The following is a 15,317-nucleotide window of genomic DNA, read 5'->3' as shown; positions in this document are numbered from 1 at the left end:
CTTACCTGAATACAGAATATCGTCCTGCTTCTGACAAATAAACTCCTGAATATACTAATGTCAAATAGAACTTAAGTTAACAATAAGACTTCCCATCATGGATCCAATAATTTCACATATCCAAAGTCATATGCTTTCCAGGTTATATTTGTAATTTGGTGGCATTTTAAGAGAAATCTAACTCAGAATATGATGGGTTTTTAAGAGTGAGTGAGTGAGTAAGTATGGTTTTATGCCGCTTTTAGCAATATTCCAGCAATATCATGGAATCAACTACCCCAATATCTACGGGACACCAGAAATGGGCTTCACACATTGCACCCATGTGGGAATTGAACCTGGGCCTTTGGTGTGACGAGCAAGCGCTTTAACCAGTAGGCTACCCCACTGCCCCATTTTTTTAAGACAGATGAGTCAACACGAAAGATTATATATGAAATCAATAAAAAAATAAAATCTGAATTTTTAAATTTTCTGTTTTTCAATGGATCAGAGAAAAAAATACTAACTAAAAAATCACACAATCTTTAGTTATTATTAAATTCTTAAATTATTATTAGTTAAATACATTGTATGTAATATCAAGCTAATTCTCCTATGAAACTGAAAACTCATAATAACGTGATATGAATCATCAGCAAGTGTGCAGCTGACTCGGACACGTGATTGTTACATGGATTGTAACTCATCGATAGCAGGAAACGACGCACATTTACTGTACATTTTATGCAGCAATAAAGCTGCACCTCTGATCTGATACTTCTGATATGCATTTATGTCCTCGAGCAACGTGTCTCATATACTCCGTTACAAGGTAATACTGTGCAGTTTGGGGAAATTTTATTGCGCACACACAAAATATTCATTGCCAGGATCATCTGAAAACAGTTGTCGTTCAAATATGCATACCTATTCCACAAATATAGTAATCAAACATGAGTTATAATATTTTTATTTATTTATTATTTTTTATTCCAGATAAAAACCTTTTACATCTATAAATCTGTGCCCAAGGTGCTGTTGTACCAAAAAGCTTAGCGCTAAGACTACCTCACGTCTATGTTAGGGGAAAGGGGTGTTACAGTCACCTTAGCGCTAAGATCGCTTTGTACAACGGCACCCAGGTTAACAACGGACCCCTTATACCATAATGTTACATTATAATGATCTGGAATTTTGTTAACGAATTACAAAAGACACACACACAGAGACATCCACTAATACATAACTAAATATTGTTTGTAGTTTTCAATAATCTAATATTTTAGAAAAAAAAGATCTGTTGACTGATCCCTTGCAAGAAAATAATAAATAAATACATTAGTAACTAAGGAATTCATTAACTCTAGGCTGCATTGCTCTCAAAAAGCTTGTGATAAAGCATCCAATTTATATAAAACTTGAGTTGATTACTACTTTTAAATGCTATTTCTCTCTCAAGTGTATATCTATATGAAGCTTCTTTTTTAAGAAGGGTAAAACGTTTTTTTATTATATTCATAAATAACAATATCAGTTTACGCTGACAAGAAATTCAGTGAAAAAATAACTCCAGTTAGTTCGTCTTGATAGGAACCTTGGAAATCATACATTAAAACAACGAATAATGATGGATCTTGTTATCTTTTGGGGGCAGAAAGAGTATGGTGAGCTGCGAAACAGGTCACTACAAAAACAGAGCATTTATTTCAAAAATTCATTTACTGTTAAAAAGGTAATATATTTTCTTCTGCAAACTGTGAGATCCATGTAACTAACTCCGTCCACAAAGGATCATTTTGTCTTAATCCAGTCTGAGAAGTTTCTCAGTGCAACAGGTAACAGCAAGCAGGAGGCAAAAACAACACAGTGTATTTACCCATGACTCTGTTTGGTATGTCTACAATTTACCAATCAATGCGGGGGTAAATACTGGATTAAACAATGTTAGAGCTGATCAAAGAAGTGGTGTGGATCTTGGTGTTGGTGATGAGACATGGTGACAACACAATCCCTGATTACGACACTGCCGTCGATATGGGTCAATCTTACATCAGGAGTAACACGGTCAGAGATTAATGTGGGAGATTACCTCCATCGCCTACAGGTTACCAGGCAGCAGATCGTCTGTTAGTGTTGTCAGAACACTAAGGTCTTATTAAAAAACGTAATGGCTTTAACTCTTCAGTAGGCCTTTGAAAGATTTCCTTCCAAAACTTACAACCCCAGGTTTTGTTGCCAACACAAACCAGAAAACAATTCTTCCTTCCAACACTAACCAAAACTGACCAAGACTTTCTTTCCACACAGAACTGTCCAGGTGTTAATTTCAGCACTAACATACTGATGGGTTTTCTGTTCTATAATAAACAGAAGTGTCCAGGTCTTCCTGTACTAAAATACTGTATAGGTCTTCCTATCCAAAATAAACAGAATTGTCCAGGTGTTCCTTTCTGGACACAGAAAACAGAATTGCTGAGGTCTTCCTTTCCACACTAAATAGAACTGTCCAGGTGTTATTTTCCATGACAAACAGTACTGTCCAGGTCTTCCTTTCCACAATAAAAAATAATAATCAAGGTCTTCCTTTTCACACTAAACAGAACTGTATGGGTCTTCCTTTCCACAATAAATAAAACTATCAAGGGCTTCCTTTCCACACTAAAAAGAACTGTCTAGGTCGAAGGTTAGTATGGTTTTGAGAAAGCCTCTAACTTAAACAATATTGATGCCATTCCTTTACAGCCATTATTCAGAATTTGGGGAAAACTTACAATAGTTGTTATTGAAAGTACTTTTAAAAGTATTCAACTTATATAAGGGTTTACCAGCCTAATGAGGGAGAAAAGCCCAAAGTGATGCATGTTTGAGAAGTTTACCATTTTGGAGGATCTCCCAAACATGGGTATGTCGATTATAAACCAATATAATCAGGGTGAGCCACAATTCCAACCACCCGTGAAGGTCCGGGTTAGAATGAACCTTCAGTAACCCATGCTTGTCGTAAGAGGTGACTAACGGGATCGGGTGGTCAGGCTCACTGACTTGGTTGACAGGTATCATCGTATCCCAATTCGCAGATCAATGCTCATGCTGTTGATCACTGGATTGTCTGGTCCAGACTCGATTATTTACAGACCGCTGCCATATAGCTGGAATATTGCAAAGTGCAGCGTAAAACTAAACTCACTCACTCACTCACAATTCCAACAAATTATCACAGCTTCCTGGTTTCCCCAAGGGATGCAACTCTGTACAACAAATGGCAGTGCCATAGACAACCGGACCAACCATGCCCCTGATAAAGTGCAAGATTTTACAAAACACCATCAGCCATTTTCCCAAAAGGATGCCCAGACAGCTGAAATAACAATATAGTCTCTCATCATTGCTCATACCATACCTTTATCTAGGCCAACAGCAAAATACAATACCACACGAAAAAATCAAAACCTTTAATATTGTAATCCCACAATACAGGTGAGTCAGCCGGCATAGCCTTGTGCTGACTGGTTAATGCAATGGTACAGTTGGCGGGGCAGGTGGGCTGTACTGCTTCACCCTCCTCATAACTGTACACAGGTTATGTACAGACTGTCTGACTAAGTCGGTATACAGATATACTGTATTGTGTACTGACATTGTAAACATATTGACACTGACAGGAAAACATACCTGAAAATATCCAACTATGACCTTGGTATACTTAATGGATGAAGATTGTGAGTAGATTTAGAGTTTAAGATGTACTGACTGTCATCCAGCATGGTGTTTCCTGTATTCTAACTAAGACTTTTTAGATGAGTTTAATTAAACCACCATGAGACACTTGTTGAGAAGTACCTGTAGTTACCATGGAGCTTGTGACTGGTTATGAAATGAGCAAAATGATATATCTGCATGTTGAAATAGGCCTGTATGTGTGAGAGAGGATAGATGGATGGATGGATGGAAGGAAGGACAGAAGGATGGATGGATTGTGGAGTAGGGTACAAGTGAGATGGTGAGAAGCATTGTGAAGGGGGGAAATATGAAACATCTACTTGATGAAGGAGGGTTATTATGATACATCTGCATATCAGTTTGGCGAAGGAGGTTAATTATTATGATTGGTGAATGAGGGTTATTGTGAGATATCTGCATGGTGAAGGTGCGTTATCATGAGGTATCTGTTTGGTGAAAGAGGGGGTAATATGAGATATCTGCATGGTGAAGGTGGGTTATTGTGAGATATCTAGTTGGTGAAGGAGGGTTAATAAGAGATATATGCATGGTGAAGGTGGGTTATCATGAGATATCTGTTGGTGAAAGAGGGTTAATATGAGACATCAGTTTGGTGAAGGAGGGTTAATATGAGATATCTAGTTGGTGAAGGAGGGTTAATATGAGACATCAGTTTGGTGAAGATTGGTTATTATGAGATATCCAGTTGGTGAAGGAGGGTTAATATGAGTTATCAGTTTGGTGAAGGAGGGTTAATATGAGATATCTAGTTGGTGAAGGAGGGTTAATATGAGATATCTAGTTGGTGAAGGAGGGTTAATATGAGACATCAGTTTGGTGAAGATTGGTTATTATGAGATATCCAGTTGGTGAAGGAGGGTTAATATGAGTTATCAGTTTGGTGAAGGAGGGTTAATATGAGATATCTAGTTGGTGAAGGAGGGTTAATATGAGATATCTAGTTGGTGAAGGAGGGTTAATATGAGACATCAGTTTGGTGAAGATTGGTTATTATGAGATATCCAGTTGGTGAAGGAGGGTTAATATGAGTTATCAGTTTGGTGAAGGAGGGTTAATATGAGATATCTAGTTGGTGAAGGAGGGTTAAAATGAGTTTGGCGACAAGTCAAGGGTTAACATATCATCACACAACATGACAAGTCAAGGTTTAACATGTTATCACACAACATGACAAGTCAAGGGTTAACATGTCATCACAAAACATGACAAGTCAAGGGTTAACATGTTATCCCAAAACATGACAAGTCAAGGGTTAATATGTCATCACACAACATGACAAGTCAAGGGTTAACATGTTATCACACAACATGACATATCAAGGGTTAACATGTCATCACACAACATGACAAGTCAAGGGTTAACATGTTATCACACAACATGACAAGTCAAGGGTTAACAAGTATTCCAAGGTGTGAGTCAAGGGTTAACATGTCATCACACAACATGACAAGTCAAGGTTTAACATGTTATCACACAACATGACAAGTCAAGGGTTAACATGTCATCACACAACATGACAAGTCAAGGGTTAACATGTTATCCCAAAACATGACAAGTCAAGGGTTAATATGTCATCACACAACATGACAAGTCAAGGGTTAACATGTTATCACACAACATGACATATCAAGGGTTAACATGTCATCACACAACATGACAAGTCAAGGGTTAACATGTTATCACACAAAATGACAAGTCAAGGGTTAACAAGTATTCCGAGATGTGAGTCAAGGGTTAACATGTCATCACACAACATGACAAGTCAAGGGTTAACATGTATTCCATGGTGTGAGTCAAGGGTTAACATGTTATCACACAACATGACAAGTCAAGGGTTAACAAGTATTCCAAGGTGTGAGTCAAGGGTTAACATGTCATCACACAACATGACAAGTCAAGGGTTAACATGTATTCCAAGGTGTGAGTCAAGGGTTAACATGTCATCACACAACATGACAAGTCAAGGGTTAACATGTCATCACACAACATGACAAGTCAAGGGTTAACAAGTATTCCAAGGTGTGAGTCAAGGGTTAACATGTCATCACACAACATGACAAGTCAAGGGTTAACATGTCATCACACAACATGACAAGTCAAGGGTTAACAAGTATTCTGAGGTGTGAGTCAAGGGTTAACATGTCATCACACAACATGACAAGTCAAGGGTTAACATGTCATCACACAACATGACAAGTCAATGGTTAACAAGTATTCCGAGGTGTGAGTCAAGGGTTAACATGTTATCACACAACATGACAAGTCAAGGGTTAACATGTCATCACACAACATGACAAGTCAAGGGTTAACATGTCATCACACAACATGACAAGTCAAGGGTTAACACGTATTCCGAGGTGTGAGTCAAGGGTTAACATGTCATCACACAACATGACAAGTCAAGGGTTAACATGTCATCACACAACATGACAAGTCAAGGGTTAACAAGTATTCCGAGGTGTGAGTCAAGGGTTAACATGTTATCACACAACATGACAAGTCAAGGGTTAACATGTCATCACACAACATGACAAGTCAAGGGTTAACATGTCATCACACAACATGACAAGTCAAGGGTTAACAAGTATTCCAAGGTGTGAGTCAAGGGTTAACATGTTATCACACAACATGACAAGTCAAGGGTTAACAAGTATTCCGAGGTGTGAGTCAAGGGTTAACATGTTATCACACAACATGACAAGTCAAGGGTTAACATGTCATCACACAACATGACAAGTCAATGGTTAACATGTTATCACACAACATGACAAGTCAATGGTTAACATGTCATCACACAACATGACAAGTCAAGGGTTAACATGGCATCACACAACATGACAAGTCAAGGGTTAACAAGTATTCCGAGGTGTGAGTCAAGGGTTAACATGTTATCACACAACATGACAAGTCAAGGGTTAACATGTCATCACACAACATGACAAGTCAATGGTTAACATGTCATCACACAACATGACAAGTCAAGGGTTAACAAGTATTCCGAGGTGTGAGTCAAGGGTTAACATGTTATCACACAACATGACAAGTCAAGGGTTAACATGTCATCACAGAACATGACAAGTCAAGGGTTAACATGTCATCACACAACATGACAAGTCAAGGGTTAACAAGTATTCCAAGGTGTGAGTCAAGCAGTGGTCTTTGTGAATGGATAGATTGTGTCCCCACATAACACTTATCACAATCAAGCAGCCTTAGGGCAGTCTCTCAGTTCAGAATCATTACACAGATATAGAGTGCTCTTACCATTGACTCATCACAGCCATTTGAATGCATTCAAAGTACAATATTAGCAGAACCGTTGACCTCAGGGACGGCCCAAAATGGACACAGTTGCTTGACAAGCTCTAGATGTTATTGACTACAAGTTTGCTTTATGTATTACCTACATTGTCAGAAACAGCTGTAGGAATGTTTCGCAGAATGGTGTAACTAACTAAAAGTACTGCGGTACTCACTGACATGTTTAGCCCTGCGTCAAATATAGACTGTACTAAATGTGGCATGCTGCTGCCTTGTGTTGCTACAGTCTCATGACTGAGGCGTTACGCCTTTTGTATGTCCAGAACCAGTTTGTGACTTACTGGCAAATCATATGGATATAATGAAACAACATAACTGATTTCTAGTGGGTTTCTTCTGATTTGCAACTGTATCATCTTTGTTGTCTTGGTTATTTTGTTTCTAAATTCTCTTTTGTGGTGAACAGTTCAGTGAGTGAGTGAGTGAGTGAGTGAGTGAGTGAGTGAGTGAGTGAGTGAGTGAGTGAGTGAGTGAGTGAGTGAGTGAGTGAGTGAGTGAGTGAGTGAGTGAGTGAGTGAGTGAGTGAGTGAGTGAGTGAGTGAGTGAGTGAGTGAGTGAGTGAGTGAGTGAGTGAGTGGCCTGAGTGAGTGAGTGCAAATTCAAACTTGGGTCTCCTGCTTAGCAAGCCAACACCCAACTGCTGGGCTACCTTATCTCTTGGGTAACAACCCCAGCTGCCTGTGAGACACTAAAAGTTAACATACACAATAAGTACCATCTCATCCCACCAGGTACCCATTCACTGTGGATCAGAATCTCTTGAAGAACGCCACATGCTGGAGACATCCATAGCTGGTCCAGTATCTTAGAGTACTGACTGACTGACTCACTGAGTTTGGTTTTACGCTGCTTTTAGCAATATTCCAGCAACATCACGGCGGGGGAACACCAGAAATGGGCTTCACATATTGTACCCATATGGGGATTCGAACCCGGGTCTTCAGCGTGACGAGCGAACGCTTTAACCACTAGGCTACCCCCACCGCCCCCGTATCTTAGAGTAATTTACATTGGATGGTAATGATAAAACCCAGGAACATTGCAATTTAAAAAAGGGCTGTTCGTTACCAGTTTGCTTGTTTTATACTCTTCAAAAATATTGATCTAGAATGCTATTAATATATTTACATAATTGACTTCAATCACATATTTGTCATATCTATTAACCTCACATTGAAACTGATGTAACTAATAGCCTTTATAATTTCAGAAAGTATTACATTACATCTCTATCTTGTTACTGTAACCAGTCACAAAATTGTGCCCAGCAAATACACAACACTGTCACACAGCAAACAGTATTGAAATACTCTCACACCTATCACCATCTTTAAACAGTATATCCATACAAACTCCAAATATTGACAAAGTAGATTCAAGTAACAAAAACAAACTTGACATTCCCACAACAAAATTAAATTCACACAAACTCATTTCAAATTTCTTTAAGTGCTATTTGGTGTCAATCTTTGACACAAACACAAATATACAGCTCAAAAAAAGTTAAGAACACCAACATTTTTACATAAATAATTTATATGTATACAATCTGTCATGGCTAGTGGGTGTTGCAATACATAGTCTTCCAAATGCGGGTGTTCTTTACGGGACAAACTTCAGGGTGGTAGAGCCTGACGTTTGTATGGAGACAAAACAGTTATTCTTTTATCGAAACTGAGCCTTAATAGGTTTTTAAAATCTTCACCAATGTTTTTTTGGTGGTTGACATTTTCATTGTTTTTCAACAGTCTGAAACCTAATTTTGTTTTCAGTCATTTTAAAAATTTATTCTGTTGGAATAAATCCCAAACCACCCCACCCGTAGAATATCAAGTGGTAGGTATATGACTTGTTTTGAATAGTACATAACCCGTAACTAAGAAGTTAAATTTGCCAACATGACTCACAGAAGAATATTGACTCCTTGCGTGAAAGACTCCGATGTAAGCCACTGTAATTTATTACTAATAAATGCCACTTATATGCAATAAGCACTGCTACTGCTTCTTGAATGTGCCATTCTGCGTACCCAGTGACTATAAAATCTACTACATACATACATTACGTGGCCAAGCTATTGTTATAGTTCAGTATTTATTATCAAGTTTCTTCAAATTGCTTGTGAGTCAGGGTCTAGTCATACACATCTACAAATGGTTTTAACTGCTCTGGTTGTCTGAAACTAGCAAAGACCATAACTTGAAGTGGAGCGACTTTAGTGGCGTCCGGACATTTTGTATCCTGGTTTAATATTGTATTTTCTATAAACTGAACAAAGTAAGGTTACACCTGTGTTTGACGGTGGCTAAAATTGAAACAAACAACTCTTTATTTAGTGGTTATTTATTTGATACAGGTAACACATTTGTGCCATTGAGCTAAGTCTTCAATGTTTTGACAACGGTTTCTAGCCTTCGAATTTTTTTGACAGTTTTTTTTGTTTTTATATATTTTTATAAAATTAATTATATAAAGTTTGTTTCGTATTCAAGTAATCCAATTTTCTTTTTTTTTCCCTGCAGTTTATAGTTGTTCTAAACAATTTTGCAGATAGAATTACATAAAAACATTATTTGGATTTATTAAGTCTGAATGTAAGTTCAGTTTTAAAATATGCTACTGAAGGATCCCCTTCCACAAAGGCATGATTGGTGCTGTTCCTAATTTTAGCTTATGTTTAAAGCTACTATCACCAATGAGGTTTTATTCTCATGTGCTAAGGGAAATCCCTGTCCTTGGCAAAAAGCCTTATACTACAAACAGGAGTCGAATACATCAGTAATATTGTCTCATGAAGGAATACTGGGATACTGAACAACAGTGAAAAACAAAAAAACTTGTTTACAAACTGACCACAATGGATAAAAAACCACTGTGTCACAATTTCTCACAAAACTACCAAATACAATTAGGCCATTACTATTTTAATTTCAAAAGAACTAAATTACAAGTAACACTTCAAAAGTATAGATAATATAAGGGTTCTACTGCATATGAAAACAATATTTTAATCATAAGTTATCTGTAAAATCTTAGAATTTCCAGTAGAAATGTCAGAAAAAGCACAAAGGCTTTACACTGTATCAATAATATGCATATTTGGAAAGTTGCTAATCAAGGAGCTGAGAAAGAAAGTCAAGAACACACTGATCCATTGTCCAGAGAAACAATGTTGTGATTAGAGAATACATCTGCGTGTGGATTTGGCACATTATAAGTATAAAGATTAGCATATCACAATACATAAATTGATAACAAATGCGTAACTACAATCTATAACTTATTAGTTTTTGTTCGTGGTCATGTGAATAGGAGAATTTCAATGTCAGATGACAAAAGAAATTCAAACCAACCTTATTTGCAAGAAAGCATTTCATTGGTTGTTATGTTTGGAGTCTGACAACACCTTGCCAATATCCTTTACCAATGAGACACAGCTGGGACTAATGTTATAGGTTCTTGAAGTAGGGAAACAGTCATCAGTGTCACTGGATAACTAGCTCCCTCTTAAACTTGTATTCCCACTTACATGATTCATCACAGATCATCCCTTATATAAACTTACTATTTCACTTTGGGTGGCCAATTGAAGCTACCTGACATTTGTAATGGAAGAAAAATAAAATGACATTTTCGCAATAATATTTCTGAGATTTTAACTTTAAGTTGCTGTTTTGATTAAACTGCTTGATTTTATCCCTTCTTCTTTCATTGTTTTTCTTATTTTCCGAAATCTACATACATTTTCTTGCTAATATGAGTATTTTTTGTTTCTTAGGCTTCTGTGATTTTATGATTGCCAATTCTTGGATAGCACAGTCTAAGGGAGACAACTCTTGCAGAGCTTGCCAGTGTAATGCTGTGATTCAAACTACAGTGCTACAACGTCCACTATTCCACAAAGAAATCGTAACACTAAGATGACTGTGACACATACTTTAATATAAGCGTATAACAGTCAGAGCAAAAGGTATTTTTGTAGAATGGAGCCCAGAACATACCAAGGCCCATGATCAAGGCTAACCTGGGATTTAAACCTGTGGTGAGTGGATCCTGTATAGCTAACCAAAGGAATTGTTTTAAACATATTTTATTCATGAGAAAAGGATTGGGTACAAGTTATACAACTTAGAACACCCTCTCTGTAGTATTTACATAGTATTATTTACATTCATAAGGAGTGCAACTTTGCATGATGAATCTCTCCACCAAGGAACACTCATGCTCTCCAACAAAATTAACAAAACTTAACAAAGTTTGGACTTCTACAGATACTGAATAATTCTTAAATTTCATTTAAATTTAAATTTATTATTGTACACACAACAATTGAGATATACGACTTCTACCCATTTCCTTGCTTGTTGTCTAACACCCATGTATCTATGTTACGCCTGCTCAGAAACCGACATTCGGCCCCATGTCTGCAGCAAATGATTATAAAAATTCCAATTTTGTGTTAAAAATTAGATAAATTCTTCACAATTTACAAAAATAGAAGCATTTTCAAACAATTTCACAATTTTGTCCCAATTTGCTTGCCAAATGCATTTTGTTTCAAATCCAAGATAAATCCTTGATAGAACAATCAGCAATAGTCCAGCTGTATGATTGCAGCTTCAAAATAATCGAGTCTGGACCAGACAATACAGTGATCAATACCCAACATCACTGGGGAACGATGACGCACAACGAACCATGTCACCGACCGACTACCGGACCCATTCTGTCACCTCCCTACCGGCACTGGTTACTAGGGAGACGGTAGAACCCAGGACCCCTACAGGGTGTTTAGCTCATGAGTCATTGGGCGAGTTAATATTGTAATACAGTTGAACTATCCAATATCGTATTTCATTACATGCAGTTAATATCTGCATAAAGTAAATCAGTTTGCAGTAAAGATATACTGCTCACACAATAAAATGTGAAATGTCAGGCAATAAACAGTTGAGTCTTTGTATTCTGGTGTATGAATACAACTGTCACGTTTTGTGCAATGTCAGGGCATCTGGGTAGATTTCTGATTGTCGGAATTTGTGTAACACAACGTTTAAACCAGTTTTATTGATAGTTCCATGGTTATATTTGTCAGCAGAAACATCTCATATTAGTTAGACATCACATAGTTTCTCAGTAACACCATTCCTTATGTCACCTTAGAAAAATACTTGTTCAGTTCAGTTGATTCAATTTCTAAAAAAATTACAACATCAGGGAATTATGAGAAATGGTAAAGTTTTTTTGTGAACATTCTAAAGTACTGCCATAAATAACTTTACCTCACGTTTTAGCAAACACATTAACAATTTTATCTCTTTCTCCCTTGAAAAAGAAGAGAGCAAAATGCCCAAGAAAAATGTTTGCTTCCTAGAGAAACTGTGACAGCAAAAATAATACTTTCTACCAAAAAATATTCCAGCCCATAAATATGAAATTTGCACGCATTAAGAACTACTTTTTTGTTTCATTGCACCTATCCCATCTTATTGTTGTTCTAGAAAATCTAACATGAAGAAAGTTCGACTTAAGTAACATTCAACATGTTGGTTATATATTATATGTGGAATAAACAAAGTTGGCCTTCCTCTGCTGCATCCTGTAATCGCTGAATGTCTTTTTTTGCTTTTTGGGCCATGTTTCCCCATTTTCCTTAACTTGATCCACAGTACGGCAGCAAACGCCTTTGTTGTTTACACAATCTGTTATTTTCTGCCAGATTGCAGCCTTGCCCTTATTTTGCACCTCATTGCTAATTTTTTTATTAAGAATCTCAGCATTTTCCTGAAACATTGCCTGAATGACATTCTCTTCTTCAGCACTGAAATTTATTCTTTTTCTTTTTTTACAGTCAGAGTTACTGGGGTTGTTTCAGGTGCTTCTTGTTGTGATGCCATTTTGACAGGGAATCATGGGACAGTATGCAAGGAATTGTGGGTAATGTTTAGGTCCTTAACAGGCTGTTAACCTCTAATCATACCATTAGTTAACGGCCTGTTAAAAACACCTTCCAGCAACCAAATTTTAACGTACTGTTAACTAACTTTTCGTTAGCTATTAACAGGTCGTTAGTGTTTAAGGGTACGTTAAAATAACGGTGCTTTGAACAACCGGGCCCAGATGACTTAGCTATGTTAAATCAGTATATACATACGGTAATTACCTATGTCCAATAAAACATGTTTACTTGTCAGACCCATGAAATCTGAGTTGAATTTAGTCTTCTGCAACCCATGCTAGTGACTAACAGGATCAGGAGGCCAGCCTTGCTAACTTGGTTGAAGCATGTCATCATACCCCAAATTCGCAAATCGATGTTCATGACGTCAATCACTAAAGCGTGGTGTTATACAACAAACAAAACTCTTCAACATGTAGCGGCGTTACAGAATATCCACCTGCTCTCTAGGCATCCGAGGAGTATGAACATAGATACAACTGCTGACTGCCTCACTGGTACAGTACTGAGGACAACCAGTTCATCGAATGGGCAAAACATGTTGGCAAAAAAGTCTGTAATGCTACAAAAGTAAACAGGCATCAGGATCCCAATCCACAAAGTGTTCATAACTTTGAGCTGTCGTAACTGTTTAGTTTATCATAGGGCTACGAATATCACACAGCACAGAACAGCACAGTGGTGTAGTGGTTAGCATGCTGGCCTCTCACGCCAAAGGCCCGGGTTCGAATCCCGGTGGAGACACCAAAATTTGTGACCTGGGTCTCATACTGTGTTGTGTCCCTGGGCAAGGCACTTCGTCCACATTGCACTCAGTCCACCCAGCACCCACTTTAAACTGGGTACCTGAAAAGCGGATGTACGGACCTATACGATTGCGCTTAGTAGCAGCTTTGAAAGTACAATTCCGTCAGGGTAATAATGTAACGCCAGAGAACAGCATCGCATTGGATTCTAGGCGCAAAAATTAGCATTATTATTATTATTATTATTATAGCACTACGAATGTTTTGTGTATTGGGGCCCTGAACCTTTAAGTCCAGGTAGGACATTTTACAAAAAAGAAAGAATTGCTTTGAAGTCTTGTGGCGACATTTTTTAATCTTGAACTTATTCAAGAGATATACCAGTGTATCTTGGCATAGGTTTACGAGTAGATAGATGCCAGGTTGGGAGGGAGACCACGAGGTGGGTATAGGGTACCTGACACCGGCCTAATCTGGTGCAACTAGATCCCTCGACAGGTGAGCAGTGCTGTAGCTGCTGTTATACTGCAGCCCACTCTCGGTGACTCATCGTCTCGCTGTCACACCTGAGAGACACAGATAGTCTGACACCTGTACAACTGTGTCACAGATACATAAACCTTCTCACACCTGGAGTATCACAGTTACATACATGCATGAACAGATTAACCATATCAACATCATTTCTAAAATTAGTATTTACTGTTATACACCTTTATATGTGTCAAATACATTTACCTTGGATGTCTAGAATTGAGACAAATGTCTGGATTGATATACACGTGACTGGATTGATATACACGTGACTGGATTGATATACATGTGACTGGATTGATATACACGTGACTGGATTGATATACATGTGACTGGATTGACATACATGTGACTGGATTGATATATGTGACTGGATTGGTATACACGTGACTGGATTGATATATACGTGACTGGATTGACATACATGTGACTGGATTGATATATGTAACTGGATTGGTATACATGTGACTGGATTGATATATATGTGACTGGATTGACATACATGTGACTGGATTGGTATATATGTGACTGGATTGGTATACATGTGACTGGATTGATATACATGTGACTGGATGATATACATGTGACTGGATGATATACATGTGACTGGATTGATATATATGAGACTGGATTGATATATGTGACTGGATTGGTATACATGTGACTGGATTGATATACATGTGACTGGATTGAAATATATAAAACTGGATTGATATACTTGTGACTGGATTGATATACATGTGACTGGATTGATATACATGTGACTGGATTGGTATACATGTGACTGGATTGACATACATGTGACTGGATTGATATATATGTGACTGGATTGATACACTTGTGACTGGATTGATATACACGTGACTGGATTAATACATGTGACTGGAATGATATACATATTGATATAGGTGACTGGACTGACATATATATATATATGCAACTGGATTGATATATATGACTGCATACAAGTGACTGGATTGAGATACATGGGACTGGGCTGATATACACATCATTGGACTAATATATATTAGACT

This window comes from Haliotis rubra, unplaced genomic scaffold, assembly GCF_003918875.1.
Source record: "Haliotis rubra isolate DU_JTF1 unplaced genomic scaffold, ASM391887v1 Scf45, whole genome shotgun sequence".
In the NCBI taxonomy this organism is placed as follows: domain Eukaryota; kingdom Metazoa; phylum Mollusca; class Gastropoda; order Lepetellida; family Haliotidae; genus Haliotis; species Haliotis rubra.
The sequence above is the reverse complement of the archived record's forward strand: the minus strand, read 5'-3'. Positions refer to the sequence as shown.